The following is a 21,184-nucleotide window of genomic DNA, read 5'->3' as shown; positions in this document are numbered from 1 at the left end:
CGCACCCATTCTCTCTCTCTCCCTCTATCTGTCTTTCTCTCTATGTCTGTCGCTCTCAAATAAATAAATAAATAATGAACCAAAAAAAAATTTTAAAAAAATGCAAAAAAGGACTGGATGTGATGGTGCATGTCTTTAATCCTACCGCACAGGAGGCAGAGGTAGGAAGACTGTAGTGAGTTTGAGGCTACCCTGAGACTACATAGTCAATTTCAGGTCAGCCTGAGCTAGAGTAAGACCCTACCTCAAAAACAAAACAAACAAACAAACAAAAAAAGAAATAAAAATTTGCTGAGGCATTACTTTTATTAAATGTTTAGAGTATAGTCTCATGCTGAATTGAAAATAATTTCAGTATCTTGGTTTTCTTATAGAAAAAAATTGAGAACTAAGCAATTTAGTGTCAAAATGCTCCTAATGGTGTCCAAGACTTTTTTGTCTATGATTGTATGGCCTTATGTTGCACCCATGCTTCACCAATGTGTCTCTGACTGATCTTACTGTATCACTTGGAGTTGTATTTTCCTAAGCACTCTGTTTTTAGTGTTTATTCCCTTCCAGATCACATGGTATAGGGTGGAACCTGGAAAATGCTCATTTAGCATGTCTTCCTGTGATTCTGATAAATGGTAATACTTGCAAACCCCTGCACTCCACTTTGATCTCTGAGTTGATGTTGTAAGATTCCAGCATATATTGAGGTTTTTTAAAGTGGCAATACTAAATATAGCTGGCCAAGTTTCCTAGATATACATTTCCTGGACTAAATGGTACAACAGTGAGCATGAACTCTTTTAGACTCAGAAACCCTTATGTCAGCATGAAGGAATTAGAGTTATCTCATGTGTCATGTCAAGTAATTGATTGTGGCTACCTGAAATATGATGATAAGGGTTGGTAAGGCTATCTTCAGTTGGAAAGAATGCTCTAATCAATAGCTGCTATGGACGTGGGAGAAGTAAAAGATAACAAGCAGTACAACACATCTGAGAGCTCCTGTACTCATGTGAGCATCTGAATATTTTCTACTTAAGGAGACAATTTAAAGACATAATTTAGAGACAAGTGGATTTTTTTTTTTTTTTTGAGGTAGGGTCTCAGGCTGACTTGAAATTCCCTATGTAGTCTCAGGGTGGCCTCAAACTCATAGGGATCCTCCTACCTCTGCCTCTCAAGTGCTGGGGCTAAAGGCTTGAGTCACCATGCCTGGCAAATGTGTGGATTTTTGGAGAAGACCTTAATATGGAACTGAGGTCAAACAAAAACCATGGTAATCATAATCACAAGCAAAAGAGTATTTATTGTAATTACATGCACAGTGTGGAAGGCTAACGTCCTCAAGAGTACCTGTGAATCTATTAAAAGTGTTCTATTATGGACACATTTGGGAAAGAGATTCTAAATAGAGATGGGAGTAGAGGACAAGAATGTAAAATTTCTAGTTGTGTCACACACACACACACACACACACACACATATTCCCACTCTAAATTTCTGGGTTCTACAGTGTTGCATTGTTTTATCTAGGATTCATTTGACCTGTCTGATGTGTGAATATCAATTTTTGGCAACCAAACTGTGCCATCTCCTTTAGAGCCAGAGATCTCGTGTGTTTTATCTTTGGAAGCCTACCACAATAGCTTCTTGATTTTTCTTTACTCACACTAGCAGAAATATTATATAATAAATTAACAAGGCTAGAACAATGACTCCATGGGTGTGTGCTTCCTGTGCAAGCATGAAAACCTGACAGGACTGGAGAGTCCATATCTTCAGAATCCACATAACCACCTGGCCAAGGCCATGCACATCTGTATCCATAGTCATTTGGGGATCTGAAACCACAGAATTGCAGGGGCTTATAAAAAGCATGCTCTGGTCTTTTTTTTTTCCTCTGGACTCTGCAAGTCAGCCCATGGGGCACCCCAGACAAGCACATGGGGTGCTGGGTCAGCACATACCCATGCATAGAACATACACACACACACACACACACACACACACACACACACACACACCCCACTACACATATACCAAAAGAAAAAAAAAACTACAGAAAGAAATTAGCTATGAATTCCTGAGTACCTACTGTGGGCCTTTGGAAATATATCTACTTTGCACAATATGTATTTGCATTTCCCATTTCACACTTAAAAATCTCATGCTCTGAAATTCAAAGCAAAGCCAGTAACATTTTAAGGCTTTTAAAAAATCTGGCTCTTGCACATTCTAATATATCAATATAGGAATAATCACTGTGTTCAACTATCTAATTTAGTAGTCCTATATTCATTCATAATTATCTGGGAATTGAAGCATCTCTCTGTCATCTGTTTTTCTTTAGTTTGGTTCTGGGTAAGTAGGGCTGCATTAAGAAGTATTTCTATGTGGCATCCAGTTAATGGGGAAAAGACCTTGGTTCTGGGGCTCATATTTTTCCAATATTATCAATCAGGTAATGATCACAGTTGCCTAATTCTGGGCTTTCTTGATTAAAAAAATAAAAGAAGAGCTAGTTTATCAGCCAATGGAATATTTTGCTCCTACAATTTCTCTTAAATATAATCCAAAGAATATTCAAGAGAAAATAATCACTCATCTAGATTTTTTTCTGAGGCAACAAGATATGTTGCATGACACATAATCATCACTCAGTAAATACCTGGTCCCAACTATGTGGAAAAGAGCACAGTGCGTTTTTAATTCTACTGAAAAACCTTGTTTATAAGACTTTTTATAGTATTAATACATCTAAGGAGAAAAAAATTGATAATATTTCCCAAAAATAGCTTTGCAGAGACACTAAGTAAGTCAGAGTGCACTAGACAAGGCATAATCCCTTGTACATTTTTCCTCCATTTCCAGTCCTCTTTTTAGTAAATAACACAGAGCTTCAGGTTGATTCTGCCTCTTATCTAATTCTATATTGACCAACTGAAGAACTAATTACTTTTTGGTCAAATCTAATTTCTATCTCGGGATGGCTGAGCAAATTATCCAGTATCTTTCCTTCAGGAAAATATTCAGATTTACCAAACCTCTTGTCAAATAATTTAGAACCATAAACACTTATGGAGAAAAAAATGACCCTTACTCAAAAGGCAAAAACTCAGCAGTTCTGATTAATATATAACCCAAATAGTAAATGGTCTTCAAGAATTCAGCAAGCTATAACATGAACACACATGCCTAGCAGCCATTGAAGGAATAATCTAAATGGTAAAACTGATCCCCAAAACATATGGCCACGTGACCTCTAAACATCTGCCTCAAAATACACCTGTAAGTGAAAGTTCAAGGAACCTCAGTTCTTCGAAGTTTTGTACCAGTCTCTATCCATTCTAACTGACAAAGCAACACTAATTCACAATAAAAAAAAAAAAGAACATTGATTCTTGGTAACACAGACTGTGGCTTTTATTCCTAAGACAAATATTCCTTAAAATTCTTGGATGTTCTTTAAAAGTCCAAAGGAGTCCTTAGCGTAAATGCTATTTTTAGCTATTTGAGAAATCTCCACACTGATTTTCATAGTGGCTGTCCCAGTTTGCATTTCCATCAACTGTGACTAAGGGTGTTTCTTTCCCCTCACCCTTACCACCAATTGACATTTGTTTTCCTTATGATAGCTTTTCTGCCCAGAGTGAGTTATTTTAATTTGTATTTCCCTGAAAATTAAATAGTTTCAAAAACACTTACCAGTCATCTGTATTTCTTCTATTAAATGATTCTTTGTTTACTTCCATAGCCCATTTGTATGGCATTGTTTGATTTCTAACTATTTATTTTAAGTTCTTTATATATTCTAGATATGAGGCTTCTGTCAGATGTATAGCTGACACAGATTTTCTCTCACTCTGTAGGTGAATCTTCACTCAATTAAGAATTCCCTTTTCTTGGGCTGGAGAAATGGCTTAGGTGTTAAGGCATTTGCCTGCAAAGCCAAAGGACCCAGATTCAATTCCCCAGGACCCACATAAGTCAGATGAACAAGGGGCACATGCATCTGGAGTTCATTTGCAGTGGCTAGAAGCCTTGGCATGCCCTTTCTCTCTCTGTCTCTCTGGATATATCTCTGCTTGAAAATAAATAATTTTTTTAAAAAAATAAAAAAAGAATTTCCTTTTCTTTACAGAGCTTTTTAATTCCATGAAGTCCCATTTGTTGATTGTTGGCCTTATTTCCCAAGTGACTGGAGTCTTATTCATAAGTTCTTATCTGTGCCTAAAACTTGAAGTGTTTTCCCTCTAGAACTTTCAGTTTCAGTTCTTATGTTAAGGTTGATTCTTATGCATGGTAAGATATAATGACCTAGCTTTAGTCTTCTTCACATAGATATCTAGTTGTCCCAGTACAATTTGTTGACAAAGCTGCCTTTTCTAGTGAATATTTTTGGTACTTTTGTCAAAATTCAGATGGCTATAGCCTCATAGGTTTATATTTTAATGTTCTATTCTTATCCATTGGTCTACATGTGTTTTGTGCCAGTACCATGCAGGTTTTTTTTTTTTTTTTTTTTTTTTTTTTCCTATAGCTGTGTGATATACCTTTAAATAAGGTATGGTGATACCTCTAGCCTTTATTCTTTCTTTCTTTCTTTCTTTCTTTCTTTTTCTTTCTTTCTTTATTACTGTGGATTGTTTTGGCTATCCAGGGTCTTTTGTGCTTCAACATAAATAAAGGAAGAAAAGAAAATGATCTATCTTGTTTCATCATTACTTACTAATAAGGCTAAGATTCATGGATCTTATAACAATACATATTTTACAAATCTCTAAAATTATATGTTGTTCTAGGAACTAGCTAAACACATGCTTATATGTTCTAGCAACAATATTTTGGCATTAATAATTCCAGTTCATTTTTCTTCACTTTTTTTGTTTAAAAACAACCACTGCTGCTACCAGCATCCTCCTTGAGCACTGCCAATGACTATCATATTCTACATTTGAAGTAGAATAAATGTTATTTCCTTTCAGCCAAATATAATTCTTTTTTTTTAAAATTTTATTAACATTTTTCATGATTATAAAATATATCCCATGGTAATTCCCTCCCTCCCCACCCCCACACTTTCCCGTTTAATTCCATTCTCCATCATATTACCTCCCCATTACAATCATTGTAATTACATATATACAATATCAACCTATTAAGTATCCTCCTCCCTTCCTTTCTCCACCCTTTATGTCTCCTTTTCAACTTACTGGCCTCTGCTACTAAGTATTTTCATTCTCACGCAGAAGCCCAGTCATCTGTAGCTACGATCCACATATGAGAGAGAACATATGGCGCTTGGCTTTCTGGGCCTGGGTTACCTGACTTAGTATAATACTTTCCAGGTCCATCCATTTTTCTGCAAATTTCATAACTTCATTTTTCCTTACTGCTGAGTAGAACTCCATTGTATAAATGTACCACATCTTCATTATCCACTCATCTGTTGAGGGACATCTAGGCTGGTTCCATTTCCCAGCTATTATAAATTGAGCAGCAATAAACATGGTTGAGCATGTACTTCTAAGGAAATGAGATGAGTCCTTTGGATATATGCCTAGGAGCGCTATAGCTGGGTCATATGGTAAATCAATCTCTAGCTGTTTTAGGAACCTCCACACTGTTTTCCACAATGGCTGGACCACATTGCATTCCCACCAGCAGTGAAGAAGGGTTCCTTTTTTTCCACATCCCCGCCAACATTTATGATCATTTGTTTTCATGATGGTGGCCAATCTGACAGGAGTGAGATGGAATATCAATGTAGTTTTAATCTGCATTTCCCTGATGACTAGTGATGTAGAACATTTTTTTAGATGCTTATATGCCATTCGTATTTCTTCCTTTGAGAACTCTCTATTTAGCTCCATAGCCCATTTTTTGATTGGCTTGTTTGATTCCTTATTATTTAACTTTTTGAGTTCTTTGTATATCCTAGATATTAATCCTCTATCAGATATATAGCTGGCGAAGATTTTTTCCCATTCTGTACGTTGCCTCTTTGCTTTTTTCACTGTGTCCTTTGCGGTGTAAAATCTTTGTAATTTCATTAGGTCCCAGTGGTTAATCTGTGGTTTTATTGCCTGAGCAATTGGGGTTGTATTCAGAAAGTCTTTGCCAAGACCAATATGTTGAAGGGTTTCCCCTACTTTTTCCTCTAGCAGTTTCAAAGTTTCCGGTCTGATGTTAAGGTCTTTAATCCATTTGGACTTAATTCTTGTGCATGGCGAGAGAGAAGAATCTATTTTCATCCTTCTGCAGATATTTATCCAGTTTTCAAAACACCATTTGCTGAAGAGGCTGTATCTTCTCCAATGAGAATTTTTGGCATTTTTATCGAATATCAGGTGGCTATAGCTACTTGGGCTTACATCTGAGTCCTCTATTCTGTTCCACTGATGTACATGTCTGTTTTTGTGCCAGTACCATGCTGTTTTTGTGACTATGGCTCTGTAGTATAGGTTAAAATCAGGTATGGTGATACCACCAGCCTCTTTTTTATTGCTCAGTATTATTTTAGATATTCGAGGTTTTTTGTGATTCCAAATGAATTTTTGGATTGTTTTTTCTATTTCCATGAAGAAAGCCTTTGGAATTTTGATAGGGATTGCATTAAATGTGTAGATTGCTTTAGGTAAGATTGCCATTTTCACAATATTGATTCTTCCAATCCAGGAACAAGGGATGTTTCTCCACTTTCTAGTGTCTTCTGCAATTTCTCGCTTGAGTGTTTTAAAGTTCTCATTGTATAGATTCTTTACTTCCTTGGTTAGGTTTATTCCAAGGTATTTTATTTTTTTTGATGCAATTTTGAATGGGAGTGATTCTCTGATTTCATCCTCTGTGTGTTTGTTGTTAGCATATATGAAGGCTACTGATTTCTGTGTATTTATTTTGTATCCTACTACATTGCTGTAGGTTTTGATCAGCTCTAACAGCTTGCTAGTAGAGTCTCTAGGGTCCTTTATGTATAGAATCATGTCATCTGCAAATAATGATAGCTTGATTTCTTCCTTTCCAATTTGTATCCCTTTTATGTGTGTCTCTTGCCTTATTGCTATGGCTAAGACTTCCAAAACTATATTAAATAAAAGTGGGGACAGTGGACACCCTTGTCTTGTTCCTGATTTTAGTGGAAAAGCTTCCAGTTTTTCCCCATTTAGTAATATGTTGGCTGTAGGCTTGTCATAAATAGCCTTTATTATATTGAGATATGTTCCTTCTATTCCCAGTCTCTGTAGGACTTTTATCATGAAGGGATGTTGGATTTTGTCAAATGCTTTCTCTGCATCTAATGAGATGATCATGTAATTTTTGTCCTTCAACCCGTTTATGTAATGTATTACATTTATAGATTTGCGTATGTTGAACCATCCCTGCATCTCTGGGATAAAGCCTACTTGGTCAGGGTGAATGATCTTTTTGATATACTCTTGTATTCTGTTTGACAATATTTTGTTGAGAATTTTTGCATCTATGTTCATGAGGGAGATTGGTCTGTAATTTTCTTTTTTTGTTCTATCTTTGCCTGGTTTCGGTATCAGGGTGATGCTGGCCTCATAGAAGGAGTTTGGTAGAATTCCTTCTTTTTCTATTTCCTGGAAAAGCTTAAGAAGCAATGGTGTTAGCTCTTCCTTAAAAGTCTGGTAAAATTCAGCAGTGAATCCATCCGGGCCTGGGCTTTTTTTAGTTGGGAGATTATTGATAACTGTTCGGATCTCCATGTTTGTTATAGGTCTATTTAAGTGATTAATCTCATTTTGATTTAATTTAGGTAGGTCATATAGATCAAGGAAATCATCCATTTCTTTCAGATTTTCATACTTTGTGGAGTATATGCTTTTATAGTATGTCCCTATGATTTTTTGAATTTCTCTGGAATCTGTTGTGATGTTACCTTGTTCATCTCTGATTTTATTAATTTGTGTCTCTTCTCTCTTTCTTTTGGCCAGATTTGCTAAGGGTTTATCAATCTTGTTTATCCTTTCAAAGAACCAACTCTTTGTTTCATTAATTCTTTGGATTGTTCTTTTTGTTTCTATTTCATTAATTTCTGCCCTAATCTTTATTATTTCTTCCCGTCTACTCATTTTTGGTTTGCCTTGTTCTTCTTTTTCCAAGGCTTTAAGGCGAAGCATTAGGTCGTTTACTTGCGACCTTTCTAATTTCTTAATATAGGCACTTAAGGCTATAAATTTACCTCTTAGAACTGCCTTCATTGTGTCCCAGAGATTTTGGTATGTTGTGTTCTCATTATCATTTGACTCTATAAATTTTTTGATTTCCTTTTTGATTTCTTCATTGACCCACTCATCATTTAGTAGTGTATTGTTTAGTTTCCATGATTTTGTGTATGCTCTATAGCCTTTCTTGCTACTGATTTGTAGTTTAATTCCATTGTGGTCAGATAGAATGCAAGGAATTATTTCAATTTTCCTGAATTTGTTAAGATTTGCTTTATGTCCTAATATATGGTCTATTTTAGAGAATGTTCCATGTGCTGCTGAAAAGAATGTATATTCTGCAGCCTTTGGATGAAATGTCCTGTATATATCTGTTAGGTCCATTCCTTCTATGACCTCATTTAGTCCAGATGCCTCTCTGTTTATTCTTTCCCTGGATGACCTGTCAATTGATGAGAGTGGGGTGTTAAAGTCACCCACCACCACTGTGTTTGGTGTTATCTGTGACCTTAGTTCTAATAGTGTTTGTTTGAAGAATTTGGGAGCCCCCATGTTAGGTGCATATATGTTTAGGATTGTAATGTCCTCCTGTTGGAGTGTGCCCTTAATCAATATAAAGTGACCTTCCTTATCTTTCTTGACTAACGTCGGACTAAAGTCTACCCTGTCTGATATTAGGATAGCAACCCCTGCTTGTTTTCTAGGCCCATTTGCTTGAAACACCGTCTTCCAACCTTTCACCCTAAGATAGTGTCTATCCTTTGTAGAAAGGTGAGTTTCTTGGAGACAACAAATTGTAGGATCCTGCTTTTTAACCCAGTCTGCAAATCTATGTCTTTTCGTTGGGGCATTGAGACCGTTGATATTAAGAGATATTATTGAAAGGTGTGTATTTGTTTGCCATTTTTGTGTGTGTGTGTGTGTGTTACTGGTTCTACCTGTGCTCTCTTCTGTTAACTGGTATTTGAGTATAGCTTGTTTTTTCTAGGTTCCTTATATGTGTGCTTTTCCTTTTGTTCAGCATGGAGGATTCTATCAAGTATTTTCTGTAGAGCTCGTTTTGTCTTCAAATACTCCTTTAACCTGCTTTTGTCATGGAATGTCTTTATTTCTCCATCTATTTGAATGGATAACTTTGCAGGATAAAGTAACCTTGGTTGACAGTTGTTATCTTTCAGAACTTGGAATATATCACTCCAAGCCCTTCTGGCTTTAAAAGTTTGTGTTGAATAATCTGCTGTAATCCTGATGGGCTTGCTTTTGTAGGTAACTTGATTTTTCTCTCTAACTGCTTTCAATAATTTTTCTTTGGTTTGTGTGTTTGGAAGTTTGATTATAATATGGCGAGGGGAGGTTCTTTCTCGGTTTTGTCTGGCTGGGGTTCTAAAGGCTTCCTGTATCTGTATTGGCACCTCTTTCCCAATTTGGGGGAAATTTTCCTCTATGATTTTGTTGAAGATGCCTACTATGCCTCTGGAGTGGAGTTCTTCTCCTTCTACTATGCCCTGAATTCTTATATTGGATCTTTTCATAGTGTCCCGAATATCTTGAAATTCCCACTCATACTTTTCTATAAGTTTGTCTTTCTCTTTGTTGGACTGCATTAGGTCTGCCACCTGGTCTTCTAGCTTAGATATTCTGTCCTCTCCCTCATCCATCCTACTGGTGAGATTTTCTACAGAGTTTTTTATTTCATTAACTGTGTTCTTCATTGCTAGTAATTCTGACTGGTTTTTCTTTATTATTTCTATTTCCCTATTTATGTCTTGTATTGCCTTCTTTATTTCATTAAATTGGTGTCCTGCCTCTTCTTTGATTCCTTTGATTTCCTCTTTGATTTCTTCCTTGATTGTTTTCATGTGTTCTTTGACCTCTTGGAACATATTTATAATTATTCTTTTGAACTCTTTCTCAGGCATTTCCTCTAACTCTTTCTCTCTGGAGGACATTTCTGATGCATTAATACTTTTAGGTGGATTTATATCATCTTGCTTTTTAGTGTTTCTTGTGTTATAATGTATATATTTTTGCATCTTGGATTAAGTTTATGCTTGGATTTTCTAGCTAGCTGTGTATTCTTAGCTGTATCAATTGATTTGATGTAATATATTTTCAGGGTAGGACCTTAAGGTATTAGGTGCGGCTCTTAAGACTCTCAGAGTATCTACAAAGATGTTCTTAGGGGTTGAGATTCCCTGCTATAGGAGTATTTAAGCAGGCTGAGTGGAATAAAATACAGGTAGATTCTAAAATTTAACTAAACACTGTACACATTCAATCAAAAACAGCCCCGAGTATGTATGCAAGAGTAGTTATTATAATGACCAGATCTTCTATCAACAAAGAGGTTTAGATTTCTGGTCTGTTGAGGGATCCAAGTCAGCTTGTGACCAGTGAGACCCTTCCCTGGTGCAATCCCAGTTACCTTGGGTGATTTTGGTCTCAGTCAAGTTGCTGCCTGGGTCGTCGGGCTGCTGTTCTGATTTCTGGAGCTGGGCACTTGCTTATCCTACGGGGCAAACCGAGCCGCTGCTGCTGCCTCTGCTGCTGTTGTAGCTGCCACCACCAGAGCCACCACCCCTGCTGAAGCTGCCGTTGCCGTGACCACCGCCGCTGCTCCCCCCAAAGCCGCAGCTGCCACTCCTGGGTCCGCCGCTGCTGTGGCCGCTGGTACCAGTGCTGGAGCCGCTGAAGTTGCTGCCGAACTCTGCTCCTGCTTGGGTCCCGCTTCAGCCCAAGTTGGCGTGGCCGGGTCCCGGGCCGCTGCTGTGTTCGCTGGAGCTGGGCTCAGGCGGTGGGGGAGGGGAGGGAGCCGCGGCTTCTCTGGTTGTCTCGCTGCTCCACATGTTCTAACTCGCGGTCTTCTCCTCCCCTGCTCGCTGCCGCTCTCCCCTCACGTTTCCCGAGTTGCGGAGAGCACGGTGTGAGGGGAAAATCCCGCACCTGGTTTTTCCTGCGGCTCGAGCTGGTCTGGCGGTTTTCTGCTGCGCCGTGGCTGCGGCGTTTGGCCGAGCTGCCTGAGCTGCTGGAGCCGCTTATCCCGCCTGTGCAGGCTCTGGATGCTCTATAACTCTTCTACTTCTCCGCTGCCGCCTCAATTTCCTATACACCTCACTTTTTATTAAAAACGTGTATTTTGCTGAGTTTTTTTGGTCTTTTTCCCCCCTAGGCTGCTTTGGCGTGGTACCTACGCCGCCATCTTAACCGGAAGTCCAAATATAATTCTTTAACTATACCTCTAGCTACATATATGCATTTAAGTCACATAAGTTTCTTCATAAGGGGGTTTAGAATCCCCCCAGAATACCCATTATTATCTATTTGGTAATAGAAAAGCTTAAATAAGAACTTCACACTACATAGATTTTTCATAGCTGAGAGAGGCAATGACCACTATTAACATGGCTGCTGCTTTCTAGAAAATACATTAATGGAGAAGCTTCATGTGGAAAGATCAATCAGGTTACTAAAGTACCAGCTACCATTTTCTGAGAACATAAACATAATATTATAAAGTATAAATATCAGTCACTTATCTCAATTGCCCAGATTCTAGTCATTGAGAACTAAGCTAAAGCTTCTTGGTATTTCTGTGGTACAAAACAGGATCTTTAAGCATAGAAAACATTATGCTATATACTTTAACATATGTATTTCCCCAAGTTGATTATGAAATCCATAAGAATATGACCTGTCTGTCTTAAATAAACCCTATCATCTGTGTTATTTATAAAGTATAAACATTATTACAGGTACAAAGTCACTTTACGCTAGTTGAAAGAACCAAGTATGGATCCAGTATATTTAATAGTGATAGAAACTAGCACCTACAAGGAAACTATTTTCCAAATGCATATAATACTCCTCAAATGATTTCATGAACGACTATAGTCTATCCCCTGCTACTGAATTTTCAATTGAACATTTATTGCCAATTGCACTCAAAATAATAGGACCTTTGTGACACTAAAGCACAACTAACTTACATAAGCATAGTGTTTTTCATTTCTTATAAATTATTTAATATTCTATTTTTATTTATTTATTTATGGGGGTAGAGAATTGGCATGCCAGGGCCTGTAGTCACTGCAAACAAACTCCAAACACATGCACCACCATGTGCATCTGGTTTATGTGGGTTCTGGGCAGTCAAACCTAGGTCATTATGCTTCATAGGCAAGTGCCTTAACCACTAAGCCATCTCTCCAGTTCTTCTTCTTATAAGTTTTTAATGATTCCCATATAATTTAATCAATTTTGATATCTTAAACACAGGAGTGCAATAAAGGTGTGTTGAATAAAGGAATGGATAAATTAACTAAGTTATCAGTGTACATAAATTAATACTTTAGTTTAAAGTGATAATTAAAAGATATTCATACACTGCTGCCACTTCACCTAAGGAAGTTGAACATGAAATGACCATTCAAAAGTGCCATCTGCAAGTATGTAAGAGTCTAAAATAATCTGAAAATTTTGTCTGTTCTGGGTCAGAAGCAGCATTAGAAGACAAAGCAAGTGAGCACTAGTAAAACACTGTCCAAGAATATGACCATCACCATTTAAAGAGCATAACAAAAACGCAAAGGACAATTAAAGAAACATGAATTCAGACTCAGAAAGACAAGTATTACATGTTTTCTATCACTTGTGTCTCCTAGATAGGTATACCTACATGAAATTATATATGTACATGACATGGGAGTAGAGGTGAATCTGTCTAGAACAATGATAACTGACAAGAAAAGGAGGGGAGAAAGAGAAAGATCGGAGAGGATGTACTCAAAGCATACTACATACTTGTATGAAAATGTTTCATGTGTCCCAGTATCCTTTAACTTCCAATAGCTCCTCAAGGAAAAATGGAGCCTCACAAACCCCACCCTTGGCCATCAAGTAATGTTGATAGGCCCAAATTTATACAGATTTTATGAAAATAACCATGCTGCTATGAGCTCATGAGTACAATGTCCATGTCATGTCCAGGAGACAGAGTTCCACAGTACTGCTACCCATGCTCTGGCTCTTAAAGTCTCTCCATCTCCTCTTCAACAATGCTCTCTAAACCCTAGAAGAAGTGATATAATCATCCTATTAAGGGCTGAGCACTCAATAGTCATTTAATCTCAGCACTCTAACCAGATATTAATCTCTGTAGTACATGCAAAAAGAAGCTTTGTTAATCAAAACTGGGAGTAGTACTAAACTTGGCCATAAACATATATATTTAGAAGGTACAATATAACCATTTGTCAAAACAATAGCAGTAGCTTCCCTTCTCTCACCTATGGCCTCCCCATTTATAAGATTTTAGCCAAATTTACAGTACCAGGTATGAAGGACAATTAGAAAGTAGTTGGTTACACCCATAACAGTTATGCCACTGCCACTATTGCACCAGTGGGCACACTTGCCCAACAAGTTCGTAGTGTAACACACATAATCCATAGATGAGTAAGACTGCTGATAATGTGTCTCTCCCAGCTGTATGCATAGCACTTTATTGTGCTATGCAAGCTATCCAGTAGAGAGGAAACTTCCACCTCAGTTCCAGCTTGATTTCTCTATGTCCTGCAACCAATGTATGTCATGTCATTAACAATACGGTGTTACCTTCTAGTTCTGTGGCAGTCAAGACCAGTGGCAATAGCTTGTATTTGGGGAGCTATAGGAACCTCTTTAACCAACAACTCATAGGGGCATAACCCATACACAGAACTAGAATTTTCACTGAACAACTATGACTTCTGAAGGCAACTTTATCTACCCACACAAAGTACCATTCAACCATTCAAACTCTTTTTCTGTTTTGTTTTGTTTTGCTTTGTTTTGTTTTGGTTTTTGAGGTCGGGTCTCACTCTGGCTCAGGCTGACCTGGAATTCACTATGTAGTTTCAGGGTAGCCTCAAACTCACAGTGATCCTCCTACCTCTGCCTCTCAAGTGCCGGGATTAAAGGTGTGCACCACCATGCCCGGTTTCAGACTCTCTTTTTTATCTTCATTTTTATTTTATTTATTTGTTTATTTATTGGTTTTTCAAGGTATGGTCCCACTCTGGCCCAGGCTGACCTGGAATTCACTAAATATTCTCAGGGTGGGCTCAAACTCACAGCTATCCTCCTACCTCTGCCTCTCAAGTGCTGGGATTAAGAGCATATGCTACCACACCAGGCTTTTTTAAAATCAGAATATAATTTATTTATTTATTTGAGAGAGAGAAAGAGGCAGAGAGAGAGAGAGAAAGTTATTACTTTTAATTAGCTTAAAATGGAGCAGGTTTTCCATGGACAGAGTGGGTAGAAAATCAACCAAAAACAAGTATGTATGATATAGATTTTGTATATTTTTAAATTCTGTTTATTTATTTTATCTATTTGAGAGCATGACAGAGAGAAAGAAAGAGGCAGATAGAGAAAGAATGGGTGCACCAGGGCCTTCAGTCACTACAAATAAACTCCTGACACATGTGCTACTTTGTGTATCTGGCTTATGTGGGTCCTGGAAAATCAAACTTGGGTCTTTGACTTTGCAAGCAAGCACCTTAACTGCTAGGGCCATCCCTCCAGCCCTATATTTTAAATTGTTACGCAACAACCATAGTATAGTAACCAACAGTTAAATTTGTTAAATTAAGTGTTCTAGTGTGATAAAATGATTCTTTCAGACTATTAATATTATATGAAAGTAATGAGTGTCACTTACCATGTATCCCAACCATTTGTTTTCCACCTAGACAGATGGTAACGTAGCACTTCCTGAGCCCCTGTGAAGACATGGGGCATGTGATCAAATATGACCAATGATTTGAATTGGATAAAATCAAACAGTTTCTTGCTCAGAGAGAGGGCTTCCAGAGTTCTTCTCTGCTCTCTTGTACCTATGAAAATGTTTTGGATAATGGATGCTGTCAGCCAGGATTCCAGAATAATTATGACGAGTCAGGTCCTACATAACCAAGACGCATGTGAAGTATGCCCAAGAAGAAAATCCATGGTGTCTTAAATGTCTGAAATATTAAAATGGTTTGGTACAACATTATGAACAGTCTCCTGACTTATATGCACTGGAAAAATAGGATATTGTTCAGATAAAATTGGATGAAGAATTTGGATATATCCTCTTATGTCCATACTACTAGATTAATGTAATAAAAGCAGCTATGCTGTGGAGAAATATGGTGTTAAGTATGTTCATATAATACTCTCCTTTGAAGTATAGCTTGATATTTGGTAGTTTTAGTATGAAATGTCCCCCACAGCCTCATGTGTTTGTGATAGTCTCATATTCAGTCTCAAGCTGGTGGTAACTTGAAAGGCTGAGCTTTGCTTGGATAAGGCATGTCACTTGGGGCAGACTTTGAGGTTTATTAGCACAGGCCTAAACTAAGCCCAGTACTTAGACCCCATCCATCCAAACAGGTGGCAGTTTCCTACTTGAACCATGCATTCCTCACCATGATGAGACTTCCCTCAAGACTATAGACTGAAACAACCCCTTTTCTTCCCTAAGCTACTTCTTCTTCTTGAGTGCTTTCTTAATGGTCACTGCAAATGATAATTATTTACAATAAGAAAAATCTTATAGTAAAAGAAAAATATAAGTTTGGTATCAATTATTTGACAGTCTAATTCAGTATATAATAGAAAATCATTCTTTCAAAGAGCAGTTTACTCTGGTATACTAAAAGTATGACTGTCAAATATGACTTATAAATTGCATTTTAAGTAAACATATACAATGCAATAGAACCTCAATGTCACTAAAAGCCTAGAAAACATCTAATTTGTCATTACTTTGGTCAACACAATAATTCACATGTATGTTAATTATTTTTGTTTTGCCGTGTTAAAAACTGAACAGAGGGCTAGAAATATGGCTTATCAGTTAAGGTGCTTGACTGCAAAGTCTACGAACTCATATTTGAATCTTCAGGGTCCACATAAGCCAGACACACAGTGATGCAAGTGTGCAATGTCACACATGTGCACAAGGGGGCAAATGTGTCTGGAGTTTATTTGCAACAGCTGAAAGCCCTGCTCGCTCTCTCTCTCTCTCTCTCTTTCTCTTTCTCTCCCTCTCTCCAACAAATAAAAGAAAAAAGTAAAAAAAAAAAAAGTGTAGAAACAATTGATTGAAGGAAATATTTATTTTGGTTTTCCAATGTCCAGTCAGCCCCATAAGCTTGGAACCAGAACCATAGTGGTGAGAGCATGTGGCAGGTGACATTTCTTAACTGATGCTAGACAGGAAGAAGAGGAAGAAGAAAGGACTGGTGACCAAGTACAACCTTCAAAGACATATCTTCAGGGACCCACTTCTTCTATAAGGACCCATCTCCCAAACTTTACACAGCCTCCAAACATAGTGCCATCAGCAATTGTTCAACACAAGAGCTTATTGTTAAGAAATACACATTCCTAGTTCAGTCTTTCTAACCTCTATCTCATTAAAGACCACTCTGTGGTGGCAACTCATTTCTCTAATAACTTCCTATAGTACTAGAATTTTACTTTCAACAATAGTAAAATCTTGGGTGTGTATTTCACACAACTGTCAGTAGATGAAAGTCTCCTGAGTCCAGGAACTCTGAGTGCCCTGAGTGCAGGCCTGACACCAATTGTGTGCATAAAGGACACCAGTGAGCATCTGGGAAATGCCTTCATAAACACATGGACTTTGGCAGAATGCAGAGAAAAGAAAGAAATGTCAGGGGATCACTTAGAAATTACAGAAATTCTGACTTCTGGTAAGATGGCTGCATAGGAGTCACACCAATCCAGCCTAGGGAGGGATTTGAGTAAACAACAGCAAAATACACACTTTGTCTGAAAGTGAAGGTATATAGATTTTTATCGACCACAGCAGAGAAGCAGGAGAGACTAAAATCAATCAGAAAGGAGAAAATCAGCCAGAATCCCACTGAAGCACTTGCAGACACGGAAGTGTTCCACACAGACCTGTGCAGATCTGCATGCCTGCCCAGTGTCCAGCTGCAGGAGCAAAGACAAAATAAGGGGATCTTCCAACCTCATCAGCCTCCATACAAATGAAGAAACCTGAAGGGAAGACAGCAGAGGAGCTGCTGAAGGGGACACAGGCAGGACGAGCTTAGTAGTTCCAGTACAACTTCAGGCTTCCTGCACCCTTCTCCCAACTGACAGCACTGCAACCCTCTGGAGAGCATATTCAAACTCCCAATTTCAGGGCATCCATCACTAGATTCACAGCACAACATGGAGAAATTGACGTGGACACTAAATATTGGTGAGATTTGAAGCCACCCCAAAAAGTAACAAGGCTGACTGACAAAAAAAAAAAAAAAAAAAGCAGGTACATAGGCCTCTCCTGGAAGTGCTAATCTCTATTTCTAAGTGAGGGCAGGTTATGGGTTACATATTCATGGATGGCTTTACAATTGCCAATTAAGCTGTATTTGGGAGTAGAGTATTGTTGCCTTTGATGCTTTCAGATTCATAGGGACTTTGTCTTTTTCTTTTGTCATTATTGGGGTCAGTGTCTGACTCAGACCCAGACTGATCTGGAACCTGGAAAACTTGAAGCTTTTCCACTAAATTCAGGAACAAGACAAGAGTATCCACTATCCCCACTTTTACTTAATATAGTACTGGAAGTCTTAACTATAGCAATAAGGCAAGAGACACTCACAAAAGGGTTACAAATTGGAAAGCAAGAGATAAAATTAATAAAAGGGGTACAAATTGGAAAGGAAGAGATCAAATTATCATTATCTGCAGATGATATACATAAAGGACCAGCAAACTGTTAGAGCTGATAAACACTTTTAGCAATGTAGCAGGATACAAAATAAACACAAAGAAACAAGTAGCTTTCTTATATACTAACAACAAACATACAGAGGATGAAGTCAGGGAATCTTTCCCACTCACAATTGCCTCAAAAAAGATAAATAAATAAAGTATCTTGGAATAAACCTATCCAAGGAAGCGAAGGATCTCTACAATGAGAACTTTAAAACACTGAAGCAAGAAATTGCAGAAGACACTAAGATATGGAAAGACATCCCATGTTCTTGGATTGGAAGAATCAATATTGTGAAAATGTCAATCTTACCAAAAGCAATCCACACATTTAGTGCAAACCCCATTAAATTTTCAATGGCATTCGTCACAGAAATAGAAAGAAAAAAATCCTAAAATTAATTTGTAAGCCCAAAGAATCTTGACTAGCCAAAACAATTTTGAGGAACAAAAATAAGGCTGGTGGTATCACCATACCTGATTTTAAGCTGTATTACAAAGGCATAATAACAAAAAGAGCATGGTACTGACACAAATACACGTAGATTAATGGAACAGAAAAGAGGACCCAGATATTAATTCAGGCAGCTATAATCATCTGATTTTTGACAAAAATTCCAAAACTATTCATTGGAGAAAAGACAGCATCTTCAACAAGTGGTGCTGGAAATCTATCCATATATATATATATATATATATATATATATATATATATATATATATATATATATATGTATGCATGAATGAAAATAGTTCATTGTCTTTCTCCATACACAATAATCAAATACAAATGGATCAAGCACTTTTTCATCAGATCTGAAACTCTGCAACTGCTAGAGGAAAAGATAGAGGAAACCCTTCAACATACTGGAATAGGCAACAACTTTCTGAATATAAGCCTAATTGCTCAGGAAATAAAACCACTAATCAACCACTGGGATGTCTTGAAATTACAATGCTTTTGCATAGCAAAGAACACTATGACTATAGCAAAGAGACAACCTACAGAATGGGACAAAATCTTTGCTAGCTATACATCTGACAGAGGATTAATATCCATATTATACAAAGAAATCAAAAAACAATACAATAAGAAATAAAACAACCCAATTAAAAATAGGCTATGGAACTAAATAGAGAGTTCTCAAAGGAAGAAACATAGATGGCATATAAACATCTAAGAAAGTATTTGACATCCTTAACCATCAGGGAAATGGAAATTAAAACTACTTTGAGATTTCATCTCATTGTCAGAATGGCTACCATCAAGAAAACAAATGAGAGTAAATGTTAGCAAGGATGGAGAAAAAGTCCCTTCTACACATTTGATGGGAATATACTTTGGTACAGCCATTGTGAAAATCAGTTTGGAGGTTCTTCAGACAGCAAAAATAGATTTACCATATGACAAAGCTGTAGCACTCCTAGGCATATATCCTAATGACTCTTATCACTATCTTAGAGATACTTTCATAACCATGTTTATTGCTGCTCTATTCACAATAGCTAGGAAATGGAACCTGCCTACATGTCCTTAAACAGGTGAATGGATAATAAAGATGTGGTACATTTACACATTGGAGTTCTATTCAGTGGTAATGAAAAAATTAAATTATGAAATTTACAGGGAAATGGATGGATTTGGAAAGGATTATACTAAGTGAGGTCAAGAAAGCCAAACATGGCATGTTCTCTCTCATACATGGATCCTAGATACAAATGTTTAGATTTGTGTGCGAGCTGGAACCAAAAATTGGTAGTAGAGGGCAGTAAGCTAGAAAAAGGCTACGAGGGATGGAGGAGAGGAAAGGACTTAAGGGCATGGTATTGAAAGTATGTAAGTAGAATAACGTATTACATGGAGTGGAATGTCCTAAGTGAGGCCAGGGGAAGAGACTGAATAAAAGAAAGGCAGGAGGAAGGGTCAGTCAAAATTCAAGATATTCTGAATAAGATATATGAAAACCTACCTTTTTGGATGATGGCACATCCAGAAGCCATAGATTGCTACTAAAAAGTCTTCAGTGCTAGCTTGGAATACCTTCCAGTGAGTTGTTAGCCAGGAAACTCCCCATTGCCTCCAAAATACTACAGGCTATTGCCAAGGCCCTTAATTTCCTATAAGTAAGACTCTATTGGTGAAGACTTCACATGTCTGGGTGGCAAGGTTACTGAGAAATCAAGCTGGGGTTGAACTGAAAACCTCCTCCCTGTAGACCAGCCAACTGAAAGCTGGAAAAAGCTGCACTGCATGCAGCCCTGTGGGAGACAGAAATCATCAGTGGTGAAAACAGTGGACACTGAGTGCCTCAAGTTTGGCCAGATCGGGCAAATGACCGAAAGGTAGCAATAGTGGCATGTCTGCTCTAGGGGAATCCAACTTCTCTCTAATTGGAATGTAGAGCTTCTGTGTGGGAGGGAATACATGCCTGGTAATGAAAACATAATCAAAAGCCTATGGCAGGGGAGGTCATGAGCCTTAGGGGTATAAAGCCTGCTCTTCTCTGGCTAAAATGTATATATTATGCTTACCAAACTGCCCTGTAAGCACTACACTTGATATTCATATTTATATATTAATGTTACCCTCACATATGGTTAGAGAACTTTCTCTTTTCAGATGGTAGTGACCACAAGGCAACATAATGCTGCAAAGAAGTGTCCAGCTTAATTATTAAGGTACTTTGGAACAGTTTGCCTCAGAAACCTTTTAATTATTTACCCATATTTATTGTTTGGCACATAATCTGGGAAGACTTACAAATAAGCAGCTGTTTAAGAAATATGCTTAAGATGGAAAGTACTCGCTCTCAAATAAATAAATAAGAATAAACAGGTAGGACTTCCGGCCAAGATGGCGACTGCCTAGCTGTGCTGCAAATACTGGGGAAAGAAAGGCAAGAAATGAAGGGTTATCAGGGTCTTCTTCCCAGTGGGAGGGCACAGAGTTGGGAAAAACAGGGCATCGCGGATCCCCTCTAGGGTGGGTAGTCTACGCCCCACATACAGCCGCTGCACCCCAGCCCCAAGCAGCTGTGCTCAGACGTGCGCCTACCAGCCCTCTGCGCTGTGCTCTGATCGCACACCTGCGGGGACCTCCACTGCTGTGCTCCATTTGCACAATGGCTGGGACCTCCAGCACTGTGCTCCATTCACACACTCGTGGGATCTCCACACCCACGGGGACCTCTGCCCTTGTACTCTGATCACTCGCACCAGCCCGC

The 21,184-nt window shown here is 38.0% G+C and overlaps 1 protein-coding gene across 4 annotated transcripts in view; it reads right to left on the bottom strand.

The window, feature by feature from the left end:
* Window positions 1–21,184, bottom strand: part of Pde4b (phosphodiesterase 4B) — a 467,475-nt gene that overhangs the window by 406,887 nt on the left and 39,404 nt on the right. The gene's annotated exons all lie outside the window — the stretch shown is intronic.

Source organism: Jaculus jaculus, chromosome 5, assembly GCF_020740685.1.
Source record: "Jaculus jaculus isolate mJacJac1 chromosome 5, mJacJac1.mat.Y.cur, whole genome shotgun sequence".
Classification (NCBI taxonomy): Eukaryota; Metazoa; Chordata; class Mammalia; order Rodentia; family Dipodidae; genus Jaculus; species Jaculus jaculus.
This window is presented reverse-complemented; position numbering and strand designations above follow the sequence as displayed.